Genomic DNA, 15,725 nt, shown 5'->3' on the forward strand with positions numbered 1-15,725 from the left:
ATATATATATATATATATATATATATATATATATTCAAAAGTTTGTGATTTTTAGAATATTTATGAATGAAGTCTCTTATGCTCAGGAAGGCTGCATTTATTTGATTAAAGTACTGTAAAATTGTGAAATGTTATTATAATTTTAAACAACTGTATTCTATTGTAATATACTTAAAATGTAGTTTATTCAGAATTTTGATGCTCAAGTAACATTTCTCAGTTAAAAACTGTTCAAAAGAACAGCATTTATTTGAAATAGAATCGTTTGAACATTTTACACTATTTTTTGTTTACTTTTGATCAATTTAATGCATCTTTTCTAAATTAGTGTTGATAAAAAGTGTTAATTTATTTTAAAAAATCTTATACTTTTGTGTTTTTATATATTATATTACATTTTAAATATGCTAAAACAAAACTATTTACAATAGCGGTCTCAGTACAATATATATTTGCATTACAATATATTTTTGAGGTACATGTGTGTTGTGCCTTGTAATATATTACATTTATTTATATGCTGTGTGAACAACTGTCCAAAAAAAAAAAAAAAAGTATATGCTTTCCTTTGCATTTCTGTTTTTGAAAAAGACTGCAAGTACTCCTCATGCATGATTACGCCTCATCCTTCCCATATCGTGTCTTTGCACCGAGCTCCTGTTGCCCCAATGAACCAGATTTAACATTATCACTTTTCGCACAACATATTGACATTGGCTGACATACTCTCATTGGCAGTGTTGCCAGTTTGTATAAATTAACAGTATTATTTATTTAATTATTTATTTTGCTTGAATGTCTTAAAACTGTTGCTTAGTTTTTTCAAACGTGAAAGCATCATCTGTGACTGGTCGGACTGATTTTGAAGTATTGATATTTCTGATACTGATTTTTATTAATAATTTTCATTCACTGCATGCATTCAAACGGGGGAGAGAGATGTATGATAATATGATAATTTGCAGTTTATTTAATGTTGGCTTTCAACTACTGATATTAAATTGCCATCATTGCTCATTTTCTCATTATAAATCTGAATATATATATTCCATTGCTATTAGAATTTTATTTTATTTTATTCTTTATTATTTTATTTTTTATTTATTTATTTATTTATTTTAAAGTTAATTAATTATTTTATTTATTTATTTATTGTGGTATTAAAACTTAAAACACAAAAACATTTTTGTGAATTTTTTTTTTTATTGAAATGAATATGATGGAGTTCATTTAATAATATATTTAACATTAGCCTTCGGCCCAAGATGCTAGGTTAAGTTCCCACAACTCTAGGACAAGCAGTTTAATTTAATTTAATTTACTTTAATTTTATTTAATTTTATTTAATATTTAATTAAATTTAATTTAATTGTATTATTTATTTTATTTTGTAAAAAGAGGATGCATGTATACTTGGAACTAAATCAATAAATAAATCAATAAAAAAGATTGCACATGTTCCACAGCTATTGAAACATTCAGAATAAACATGCACATCCTTTTTCTGCAGTTTTTCATGCATTTCATGCTTTTCTATAAACTTGTGCAAGTCAATATGCATGGGTGTTTTCTGCTGATTAAAGACATTATGACAACTATGGTAATTTTAATGCAAATTTTAGTAATCTATTGAGGTATATTATATACCAGTCATAGCTGTGGTTATTTTTCTTTAGAGTAGTGCTTGAGGTATCAGTGTTATTTTTACACTAGCGACTGACCTCTCACACTCAGCAACAGGGGCAACATACACTATACATTCCTTTAAACAGATTTAAAGCCAGATTTACATGTTAACATCCAGACTTCGGACAGTTAGAGACTAGACTGCAGAAATCAAATGACATAACTATGTAAACTGATAGCAGAAAACAGGATTATATTTAGTTTGACAGATATATCCGTTGGTTGGGAGAGGTTTATTAACTTCTAATGTAGTCACACAAAGGCAGTCTCACAGCAGCCTGACCTACGTGTTGTTTACTGTCATTGAGGATCAGTCTGTCAGCCTTGCATTAGCTCGAGATGGCCAGCATTGGAAGGACAAGTTCATTGCTCAAAATCCTTCCAGAATGGCTTCACGCATAGACCGAGAAACCTGCATGTCCTTGACATTATCCAAGCTCGGGTTTTAGTACTGACTGGCACCTGTTCTGGCCTAAGCGACTGTTGCCACCGTTGATAAAAGTATCAAATGCATTGTGGGTAATCCTGTTTGATATCAAAGCCAGAGAGAGAGAAAGAGAGAGACCAAGAGAGAAGGTTAAGGAGAGAGTGTGTGGGCCTCCAAAATTATAGAGCGTGCTGAGAGATGCCCAGAATTCTGCAGATGTCAAATGGAGCTCAGCTCAGACTCTGCCAACGCATGTGAGAAAGAAGTGATAAATTCTCACACTGACTGACACATACACACCTATAATTATAAATAGACGTGCATTCACAACTGAGCAGCCCTAAACAAACAACCCAGTATACAGCCGATACAGTCACATAGAAACTCGCACATGCTAATGTGCTATATATGAGGTCAGCTGGGGGTCAGTGTTTAAGTGCAGCTCAGGTTAGTGGCAGGGATTTCCAAAATGCTGCTCATTTACTGTAAGGATACTTTGGGAACGGCTTCTCCTCCTCATAAATAACAAAAAAACTTGTCAGCAAACTGACGGGAATAGCCCATGCAAAGATGTATTGTCTTGAGTAAAGCACCAAGGTAAAGCAATAAGAATGGTCATGCATTATAATCTTTTAGAAATCTCATTTTTAAATGCATATGCAAAGTTCTTGGAAATTAAGTCTTTCATGGTGTTCCTGCAAGTTCAAGGGTTCCTGGGATTTTACTGTGAGTTCAGAAATTGTAATTATGACATGATGTGCATTCAAGTGATTTTGGTTGGACAATTTCATATTTCTCTGAATCTTTTCACTTACTGACCAAAACTGGATGATTTTTTGCACATAATGAAGAGGAAAGAATTTGCATTAGTAATTTGTAATTTGGTTACACAGTTAAGTGTGTCTCTTCATAAACCAATTAAATGATTATTACAAGTTCTGAATGGTTACACCACTGTTTTTGAGCAGAAAAAAATATCAAAATGTTTTTAATTCAGATATTTAAAATATATCAGGTGCATTTCTTATGTATTTTATTAATTAAAAGGTTGGAGCAACAACAATTATTTTAAAGGGGTCATAGGATGTTACATACACTTTTTCAAGTTGTTTGAACTGAAATGTGTGTTGGCAGTGTGTGTACACAACCACCCTATAATAATAAAAATCCACCCACTGATCCATACGCTAGTCCTATACATGATATTCTAATGCAGTGCAGATGTCAGTGATATGGTACCATATAAAATGGCATAATATGACATGCTTCCACCTCCAAATTAAATTCACAGGTTTATTTAGATGTGTAGTCAACATTTGTTTTATAAGTCAGGTCCTGTTGCATCACTTGGGCAGGATGAATACCAGTCCCTCATTGCTGATGAATCTGTTTTCACTTTAAACATTTAGTCTGCGAGCAGTGAGCCATGTAAAAGAAAAGAACAACTCTAGCGCATGAGATCGAGCTGATAGCTGCCGTACATCTTTTTCAGATCCATCCCAGAGATCGGATTCATTTGTATGAGGTACTTTCTTTAGCTTTTGTCTGGTTTTTATCACAAGATATAATCTGAGTCATGATGAGAGAATTTCTAGTGGTTGCAAATCACAAAAATACTACAAAAATGCCTTTTCTTTTCTTTGAAGAAAAAATTGAAGTCACACAGTCCAAAGCTAATCAACACCAGTATGAAAATAACTGGCTGCTACCTGTACAACCAAACAACTGTTGCACTAAACACATCCTCATTTTATATTTCGATCAAAAGCATGCCAGGATCTCGCAGACAGAATAAGCTCTTCCTATTGTTCATGAAATTCCTGACCCTTCATGACCCCTTTTGTTTGACGTGATCCAACCACACTGTTGACTCTGTGAGGCCACCGGTTTACACACCATAGACACGGCACAGATTTGATGCCAATTATTGCTTCAAAGAGAAAGATTGAAGTGTATTTTACTATCTTTATTAGTTTACTCTATTAGATAAACTAAAAATACTATATTAAAATAATTAAAGACATAGTTTACCTAAAAATTATGTAATTATTTGCATGCCCACAAAAGTATTTGCAAACCTGTATGACATGGCACAAAAAAAAAAAAAAAAGTGATAAATAAATGTGTTATCATTCGTCTAAATCTATGGTCCACAGAAAAAAAAAGTCATACATGTTTGGATTGTCATGAGGGTGAGTAAATGATGACAAAAGTTTCATTTTGTGATGAACTATACCCTTTAAATTCCCCTAGGCACTGGAGAGTAAGCATTTTTAAAAGTATTTATTTCCATGTGAATAATTCTGTTTTTGCTTAAAATTTGCAGTGCAATTAGCAAATTATGTGCAAAATAATTTGCACACCCTCAAAAATATTGCACACCCGTATGACTTGGACAAAACAATGTCAGTATTTTTTGTCCACATAATGAAAGTTATCGTTCTAACTATCTTCTAAATATGTTCCAGATAAGAAAAAAGAACAACATGAGTGTGAGTAAACAATGACAGAATTTTTATTTTGGGGTGAACTATCACTATGTAACTATATTGTAACATTTGTCAATTCTTCACGTCAGCACTGGGGAGTATTTTTTAAAAATATTTCTTCATGTGAATATTTCTATTTGTGCTTAAGTTTTGCTGTGCAGTTAGCAAATTACCATTAATTACCTGCTTCAAAGAGAAAAATCGAAGATCTTTATTTGTTTACTTTATTATTAGATTTCTTTCACATACGGTAATTATAGGCATAATTTATCTAAAAACAAAAATTTGCATGCCCTTAAAAGTCTTTGCAAACCCGTATTTTTTGTCAACATAATGAAAGTTTTTCATCATTTACTCAAAATGAAAGAATTTTTATTTTGGGGTGAACTATCCCTTTAAATTTTTGTCAAGCATTTCTGTCAGATTTGTATTTATTTTTAAAATATTTCTTTCCATGGGAATAATTCTGTTTGTGCTTAAAATTTGCAGTGCAATTAGCAAATTAGCATTCATTTCTTGCTTCAGAGAGAAGAATTGAAGGCTATTGAATTTTTAATTAATTTCTTTTAGCAAATTAGCATTAATTAGTTGTAGTGATGTGACAACTCAGCAATCTGCTGTAATCACAGCTATTACTAACCTCAGGAAAAGCCCAGTTGGCATGAATGCAATGTGACACAGTCAGAGATAAGTCTAGAGATCTCATATACACATACCAGGAGGAGATGGAGCACAACAGGTTCATTCGCTCTGCATCCATCCATACATCAGTGTCAGCAACGTGTCTGATGTGAGGAACAAATCACGGTCTGACAGGGCTATTTTAAATCAGACCACACTTAATGCTGTTTAATGCTAACTTGGTAGGAAGAGCGCACTCAGACATAAAATGTTTCATAACCTTGTTTATGAGTACAACAGGTGGTTTTCCTAAGCCTGTTCCCAAGGACCGAATAAGTATCTTGTATTTATGTGCCTGCAGCATGTTAATAAATGTGCAAGATGAGCTTTTTTTTCCGAAAAGTGATGTTCTTTTGATGCTTTTGATTTTTCCCCTTGGCAACAAGGCTTTAGAAAACATGTTGATAAATGTCGTGTCCTTGCAAACACTCATACATAATCTAATAACTGCTCATACGTTTTATCAGTCTTTACATTCTGGGAATTGAGCTACACATGACATATTTGAAACATGCTGCTTAGTCACTACGGCAGATGTGCTTCCTATTTACTTCATAACGTGCTTTTGACACATTACTGCGTTTGTTATTTTTTGTTATGCTCCATTACTGTATTTTTTTACATTACAGCTATAATAGGAAACAAACTTGAAGAAAGGAGAGAAATTAAATTAGCCACATGTAATCTCACCAGTGGAGTAGGAAGGGGGTTGTGTCATGTTCTAAAATAAAACTGGAGGGTGGCCGGATTAAATTAGCGCAAGCTCGATAATGATGATGATGGCTCTTCCTGGTTGCCTGTCGTTAGATGGGGCTGTGCACATAGAAGGCGATGGAGCTGCAGGACATCACATGCGTTGTCATTCTAAGTGACTCTGCAGTTCGAAAAACAAAAGCTTTAGACCATGGGACCAAATGGTCATGACAAAAGAATTATTTATTTTCTAGCGTTACTAGATCAGGATGAGGAGAGAGACATGACTTCAGTGTTTATTCTGCTGTTTTGGAGATGATGTCAAACACTTATTGTTGCTCTGGTTAAACCAAAGCGTAAATATTTGAACTGAATGAATCTGAACTGAAACAGACATACTTCTAGGAAAAAATGTGAAGCATCCCTTACAAAAATGAACCATGGTTTTACTACAAATAAAACAAAAAAAAACATGGTTACTATAGTTAAACCATGGTAACCACAAATTAACCATGATTTTGCTACACTAACCATTGTATTTGTAGTAAAACTGTGGTTATACAAATGGCAATCAATATGCCAAAAAAACATGGTTACTATACTTTAACTACAATAAAACCATGGTTAATTTACATAAGGGAACAGCCCGTATACATACTTTACAGGACATACTTAACATTAATGCATTTGGCAGACACTTTTATCCAAAGAAACTTACATTGCTTTCAAGCCTACTTTTTTAATATATAAAGTCAAGTTTATGGATTCCCTAAGGTTTTCTGCTAAATGCATCTGCGTTCAAGTACTTGAATAGCACATGTTTCGGGCTGACTACGTAAATTTATCATCACATCTTAAACAGAAGATATTTTGAAGAACGATATTATTAAATGAATGTGCTATTTGAGTCCCCATTCAGCCCTGTCTAGTGGTTGGAACTATGATGAAGCGTAATAAACACTGATGAATTAAAAGCAAAGATGATGTCCACTGTCTTGATAAAAAACAGACGAAAGCTCTCAGGGTGACAGGGGTAAAAATAAACAGACCAATAAATACCAGCTGATTGATATGAAAAAAACAAAAAACAAACAAACAAACATTAACCCTGGATGTGCGTTCAAGTTTGGAATTTCACAATCTCCAGTATCTTTATCAGACTATAAAGATATGTGGGATTAACACTTGAGCTATAATATTGCAGCTGCCCAGCGCTGACTAAATTCTCCCTACAACACAGATCTATTTCAGTCAGGAGTATTATAGTGGGACAGATGAATGGAAAAATACAACTTCATCGTCTCGTCACCAACATTACCCCAGTGTGACCCAGGAGATGGGAGAGATGACTCAGTGAGGAAATAACCCCATCTAGATCAGAAGATGTATGGACAAATAAATGGCGTTTCAGGTCATGATAAGTCTTCATTCCAGCCCGCAGGTCAGTGGACGTTGAGAGACATCACAACTGTTCTCAAGTTCTCTTGAACTACTGAAAGAATGTAGTGGCAGCCACAAAAAGACTCGAAATTAAATTAAAATCAGACATCAGACAAAATGCCTTGTTTTTCCTGGAAAATTTTGACCTAAAACACTTCCCATTCTCTCATATCCCTTGAAGAACACTGACTTGAAAATACCAATCACAATAATTTCTGCATCACGGGTTCTTAATCTATCCCACATCTAAAAGTTGCTGTTTATAAATGTAAATTAACCATGATTTTGCTACACTAACCATTGTATTTGTAGTAAAACTGTGGTTATACAAATGGCAATCAATATGCCAAAAAAACATGGTTACTATACTTTAACTACAATAAAACCATGGTTAATTTACATAAGGGAACAGCCCGTATACATACTTTACAGGACATACTTAACATTAATGCATTTGGCAGACACTTTTATCCAAAGAAACTTACATTGCTTTCAAGCCTACTTTTTTAATATATAAAGTCAAGTTTATGGATTCCCTAAGGTTTTCTGCTAAATGCATCTGCGTTCAAGTACTTGAATAGCACATGTTTCGGGCTGACTACGTAAATTTATCATCACATCTTAAACAGAAGATATTTTGAAGAACGATATTATTAAATGAATGTGCTATTTGAGTCCCCATTCAGCCCTGTCTAGTGGTTGGAACTATGATGAAGCGTAATAAACACTGATGAATTAAAAGCAAAGATGATGTCCACTGTCTTGATAAAAAACAGACGAAAGCTCTCAGGGTGACAGGGGTAAAAATAAACAGACCAATAAATACCAGCTGATTGATATGAAAAAAACAAAAAACAAACAAACAAACATTAACCCTGGATGTGCGTTCAAGTTTGGAATTTCACAATCTCCAGTATCTTTATCAGACTATAAAGATATGTGGGATTAACACTTGAGCTATAATATTGCAGCTGCCCAGCGCTGACTAAATTCTCCCTACAACACAGATCTATTTCAGTCAGGAGTATTATAGTGGGACAGATGAATGGAAAAATACAACTTCATCGTCTCGTCACCAACATTACCCCAGTGTGACCCAGGAGATGGGAGAGATGACTCAGTGAGGAAATAACCCCATCTAGATCAGAAGATGTATGGACAAATAAATGGCGTTTCAGGTCATGATAAGTCTTCATTCCAGCCCGCAGGTCAGTGGACGTTGAGAGACATCACAACTGTTCTCAAGTTCTCTTGAACTACTGAAAGAATGTAGTGGCAGCCACAAAAAGACTCGAAATTAAATTAAAATCAGACATCAGACAAAATGCCTTGTTTTTCCTGGAAAATTTTGACCTAAAACACTTCCCATTCTCTCATATCCCTTGAAGAACACTGACTTGAAAATACCAATCACAATAATTTCTGCATCACGGGTTCTTAATCTATCCCACATCTAAAAGTTGCTGTTTATAAATGTAAGCGACTACCAGAGACCAGCTGCTAAAGGCCTGAACTCTGCTTCACACTGCGTGATTGTCCCATCAAGGTCATGTCTGTATGCGCCAGGTCTATCTCCTGTCCATCAGGGCTAATTCCGTCCGACACAGGAGAGGAAACATGAGGAGGTTTGTCTACAAACAAAAAAGCAGGCCATGCCCTGTCCTGCTGAAATACTACAGGCTGTTTTAGTGGGACAGACTTGAACTTTATAGCCAACTATAAGGATAACTGTATTACGTCTATCTATCCATCAATCTTGTTACAGAATACTGAGTTGAAAAAGTCTCTATGGAAACCCATTTGACTTTTTATGTCACATTCCGATTTTATATTTATGTCTGAGTTTATACCTTTTTAATTTTTTTTGTTGTGTGGTGGAAACAGGTTTCCATAAGTCAACGCCACTGCCACTGATATACATTCCTAAAAATAAAGGTTCTCTATCTATCTATCTATCTATCTAATGATAGATCTATCTATCATTATATAAAAAAGTATTATATATTGTATGTATGTATGTATGTATTTTAAAAACACAATTTTTCCATTAAATTAACATTCTAGACAGTGATGTCTTTCAAGGTTTCCTTGAATCTGATTGAAGGAAACAGTGAAATTCCACAGACATATCCATTTAAGGTGCAAAAATGTTCTCAATGTCCTCTTTTATGAGGCTGTCATTTACTGTCAAGTGTAAAAATTGTCCAGGTATCATCTGCTTTTATAACTGATATATATAGCTATAAGGTTTTTGAGCCAGAGCTAAATATTTGGTCTTTATCCTTTTAACAGGATGCTGTGAAACAGAGCAGAGCGGAACATGAAATTAAAAGTTTGGGTATGCAGTGCATTTGACCTTTATAACAGAAGCTTTAAAATGAAATGCATGGTTTTGGGGGCATATATGTAAAACTGGGTATCATTCTCTTTTGGCACTGGTTATGTTTTTACAAGTTATTTACGGAGCATTTTGGTACCATACCTTAAATTCAACACTGCTTTCCCATGACCAGCAAACTTTGAGGAAAAGCTATTAGATGAATACATTTTAGTGTGACATTACTGCTCAACTTTTGCAGAATTTTGCAAGTACCAGTAAAATCTATTTTGAAGGACACAGTTTGCAGCCTGGGGCTTCATCCACCTTGCAGATGCTAGAAACTTTAGGGAATTGATGTTGCATCATCAAATGCTACGGGGCTATAGGGCTGTACCTACTATTCTCTGAAAGTTTTAGTAATTAGGTCATCTCATGAATATTTGCATGATTGCATCATATGCTATTCAGCCCAGTTATAGGCAACATCCCCCGATACAGGTGTATCAAATGTTGCATTATTAATCTCAACAGCTGTTTTTCATGCTTGCAATATTCATAGAAAATTTGTTGCACCCATATCAGCAACAAATCTCACACCCATCGCAGGTTATGACAAAATATTCTCATTAACAAATAATATAGCAGGGCAGGGGATGAGCTTGCTGACATGCCACTAAGGCCATAGAGAGAACAAACCGTAGCAGATGGTATTAAAAGAAGGGTTTCTGAGAAAGATGTTAAAAATGACATACTGTTTTAATAGAGAACTTACGTCAGAAAAAAATAGAATTTCAAATGTTTTAGAATTCCACAGATTTCAAAATGTTCTTTTTGATCTAATTGAGAAACTGTTTTACATATTAATTTCAATTATCTAGTCTTTGTATGTGTGTGTGTGTGTGTGTGTGTGTGTGTGTGTGTATGTGTGTATATATATATATATATATATATATGCTATTTTGTTATGTTTTTGACAGATTAATTTAGATATTTGATATTAACATGTTCATTATTTGACATGATTAATTGTTTGATATTATTTTATATGATTCATGCTAATTGTTAGAAGCAGAAATGCACAAAATCTCACAAATTACCTTTTGGTTACTGACTGTTTGTTGAAATAGAAAAGGTGCCCCCATATTATAGGAGTTTCAGGCCCTATGTTGTACCCTACTTCCCTACTAAATAAAGTTTATTATTATTTTTACAATACTTAATCCAATAAATCATTCACAGAATGTGCTGCATGTGTATTTGGTGGTTTCTGTTCTCTCGTTCTTTATTTCTCACTTTCTGATTGCACCACTATGTTTCTTGATCTGTCCTCACGACCTCACAGTGCAACAATCCTGTTTAGCTTATTATAGACGGTTTTGCTGTGAAAGTGACAGATTTCATGTCATCAGCTCGAAAAGCACTGATTGTTTGGAACTTTGGATCCATATGTTATTTCATGTTCTGTCATGTCTTGCATACTTCATATAACCAGAAACTGCACTACATGTTTTCAGTATGACAGAATTTCAGGTTTCACCTATTTTTTTCAAGGATGTCTCTGCAGAGCGGGAGATCGTGTGAAACCGGAATAGTGTGCTCAATAAACAGACACAACAGCGTGAGGATCACAGGTTTACAGCAGAGCTCGGAGTTTCTGATAGAGCAGTTTCCCAGACGTTGGCTTGTTAGTTTTTTCCGGTGATAGTTTGGTACACGGATTGTTCTGTGTTGCCTGGACCGGGGCCTCTGAGTTCAGCATTGTTTACCCTCCCTTTAGATCACAGCTGGGCAGAAAATCTTAAAAGAAATCACCTGTTTGTGGACTGATACACGCAGATCCACTTCTAGATAAACCAGACCTCAAAATCATTAACCTTTTCATGGACATTTTGTTGTTAAATAAAATGATTAAATGGGTCATATCTTGAAAAGTAACATTTTCCTTGATATTCTTGAGATACAAAGGTTCATTCTGCTATGAAAACATACTGGAGGGAAACTGTGCCTGCTTATAGCACTGTTTACTAGCACATGCACTGATTTAGTGGCCGATGCTCTCTAAAGAAGTTATCCAAATCATGTAATGTAATCAAATTAGTGATTTTGCAGGCCTATTCTGAGCACTGAGTTGTGGAGGATGCAGCAGAACACAAAGATACTTTAATGCTGCCATGATTGCTAGAAAATGTTCAGGAACATCTCCAGAAAAAAACTTCTGTTCACCAGCTGCTTTAATAATGAATATTACTATTAATTATGATAATATGATATTGTATACAAAATTATTTGCATTTGCATCATAGTTACTATAGTAAATAAAAAGCTGAAACAATGCAGACAACACATGCAAACAGACAATTTTATATTCAGACCATTTAAATTCATATATGCATATATTCTAATAAAATTAAATTGTTATGCTAAAATTGAATCTAAAAATAATTAAAAACAATTATTTCATATGCAATGAGGATGTTTACTTGTTTAACAGCATAAAACTAAAGGGAAATTATACCTGTTTTTGTGGCAAAATCATGTCTGAAATATACACAAGTTCAGGGAATGAGGATTAAATAATAAAAATGCATCAGATATCTCATAGTAATTAATTATTTATCATATTGGGTTGCTTATACCTGTAATTGAGTGTAGCTTAAACAAATAAACTTTGTTGCAGCATGTTCGACTCACACGAGAAATCTAAGAAAACGCGGGTGGAGTTTTAGAAGTGGAGGGAAAAAAAATCACCCACTAAGCAGTGTTACTCATGCATCTTGCCCAACAATGTGATCCCTTCAAACAGGAAGCACAGACTCAAAGCGCCTTTCCTGGTCACCGCATTAAATGAATAATTCAATAAATAAATGGAATATTAAATGGTGTGACCGGAAAAGGGTTGACACCCTATTCCTTATTTTCCCACCAGTGTAACAGCCTGTCCCATACGGTCTAGAGTCTACCCTCTGTGTGAGATTTAGTCATTTTTCAAATGCTCTTTAAACTTTCTTTCACATCTATACTACACTATTTTAATTTGTCCTTCATTCAAATTAAATCTTCCAGTTTGGCATAATTCATTGCATCTACATAGTAAAATATTTGTGCATTTACAATATATTATTGGCTTTTGCAATTTAATATACAACTGTTTTACAATTTAATATGCAACTGAATATAAATCTAAATCTGTTACAATTTAATATAGAATTCAATATAGATCTAAATCTGTTTTACGATTTAATATTCAGTTTCAGTTAAATAACTGTATTCAGTTAAATAACTGTATTCTGTGACCTTTTTTAAAATAATATGTAGAATATTTCTGTAAAATTACAGTCTGTCTGCATGATTTTCACAGAATTATGCTGGCACTTATGTTCCCATCAGGGTTACTGTTTACTATTGTTAATAAAAACTAAAACACTAAAACTAAAACCATAAAACAATTTTGTTACTTGAAATAAAATATTTGATCTAGTATAATATTTGATCTAGTTGCCAAAGCATTTCTCACTTTCATTTAGTTCATGTTGATTTACTAAAATAACTGAAACTAAAACTGAAATAAAAAATAATGAAAACTAGACATTAACAAAAAAAACTAAAACTAATAACATAATAACATAACACAACAAAATTACTAAAACTTTAACTAAAACTAAAATGAAAACTATAGCATTTCCGTCTTGTGTTTTTTTTTTTTTTTTAACTTTTTGCTGGTTTGTTTTGGTGCTTTTGCTTTTATCACTTTTTGTTGTTTAGGTAGTGTACTAGTCATGCATGTTTAAAACAATTTTGAAATATTGAAGAGAAATAATGCAATGTCCGGTGCCAAGCTTTAAGACCAAGGACCAAGTTACAACATCTTAGTGGTCTTGTATTACGCAATTCATCTTTACCACTAATGCAGTCGGAAAAAAAAAACAATACTATACAAAAAGTATTTCATGGCCAGAAACCTCAAAGAAAACATGTTTATGTTTTCACATTGTCCTTCTTTTTTATCATTCTTCTTGTCCCTATCTACATCATCAGACGATCTGCTAATGAGTATTAACGATGAGGTGACACACATTCACACACACACACACACACACACACACACACACACACACACACACACACACACCTGATGATGTCTTAAAAAAAAAAAAAAGCAGTTTTAGACCATTTTATAGCAGCTGTCCATATAACATCTGAGCTGTATATCTGTGTTTTATGGTTAGTCTTTCCAGTGTTTTTTTAAAAAGAACTTACAGTGCCAATCCATGTTAGCCAAAGAACACCGTGACTTTTGACCATTCAATCTCGTTTTATTGAAAAATGAAATAAAATAGCATGTACAATAATAATTACAATAATAATAATTATAATAGAAACATCAATAATATTAATCATAATAGAAAAATCTGTACATTCCATTGTTTTCTTTCAGTACAATAGGGAAGACTGATACAAAAAAACGACTGCATAAAGTATGGGGATATTTACAACAAAGAGAAAGAAACGCTGCCTATAGACCCACAGTCATTAAAAGGAGCATTTTCTTTAAACGAGCTAACAATAGCCCGGTAAGAACCAGGTGCACTGCGTATCTGGCTGTTCATCAAGTGTCTCTTGAAAAATGACATGCCAAAAAAATAAAAAATAAAATAGCTATGGATGAAACAGCATGGATAGCAATTTATACTCTTTTGTACATTTAACACAGCTGCATAATATGCAGTATTTTCAAAATAAATATCCCCCAATTTTATTGTCTCCTTTTATAGAGCTTTCCGGAGAACATGCTCTAGTGGCTATTTTGGATTACTTCAGGTATTTAAGAAAAAGCAAGGGTGAGAGGAGACAAAATAGACATCACAATCAAACATCTCAGGAGCACATTTTGTGTGCAAGTGCGGTTCTGAGCTCAGATTCTGTGTTCTGATTGTCACTGGATCACAGTACCATGATCTCAGTCTAATTACCCAGTCCTACATACCCAGTCCTTGGTACACCTGCCAAACAAGTCATTAGGGTTGTATTGCAGTTTGTCGGCAAGACAAGAGGTTAGAGTTGATTGAGAAATAATGAATTATTAGAGAGTTTTAAAGTCAGAAGGGAGAGTGGATTTTGTTGTCTGTCCCATTTCTTTCCAATAAAACCCAAACCGTTCAGCCATTATTCACTCACAGAGTCTGTAAATGAAACTATATGTAATCCATGCGAATAGAACCTTAAATCTAAAGGTTTTCTAGCAACATTTTCCAACCCTAACACTCATGTAGCACTAAGCTACAGTAACACTGAAGTTATGGGATGGAAAGGAGGGTTTGGAAATAAGGTAGGCTAACCTGTAGCTCTTATTTCCAATGGGCTTTGTTAGTCTTATACACATTTGGCTTTGAATAAGAAAATAATCAATAAAAATAAACCATATATGTGCGTAATCAAACAAAAAAACTTACTTCACTTCACTTACAAATACAGTGGGTACGGAAAGTATTCAGACCCCCTTAAATTTTTCACTCTTTGTTATATTGCAGCCATTTGCTAAAATCATTTAAGTTAATTTTTTTTCCTCATTAATGTACACACAGCACCCCATATTGACAGAAAAACACAGAATTGTTGACATTTTTGCAGATTTATTAAAAAAGAAAAACTGAAATATCACATGGTCCTACGTATTCAGACCCTTTGCTCAGTATTTAGTAGAAGCACCCTTTTGATCTAATACAGCCATGAGTCTTTTTGGGAAAGATGCAACAAGTTTTTCACACCTGGATTTGGGGATCCTCTGCCATTCCTCCTTGCAGATCCTCTCCAGTTCTGTCAGGTTGGATGGTAAACATTGGTGGACAGCCATTTTTAGGTCTCTCCAGAGATACTCAATTGGGTTTAAGTCAGGGCTCTGGCCATTCAAGAACAGTCACAGAGTTGTTGTGAAGACACTCCTTCGTTATTTTAGCTGTGTCCTTAGGGTCATTGTCTTGTTGGAAGGTAA

The sequence above is a fragment of the Sinocyclocheilus anshuiensis genome, unplaced genomic scaffold (assembly GCF_001515605.1).
Source record: "Sinocyclocheilus anshuiensis isolate Anshui unplaced genomic scaffold, SAMN03320099.WGS_v1.1 scaffold553, whole genome shotgun sequence".
Taxonomy (NCBI): domain Eukaryota; kingdom Metazoa; phylum Chordata; class Actinopteri; order Cypriniformes; family Cyprinidae; genus Sinocyclocheilus; species Sinocyclocheilus anshuiensis.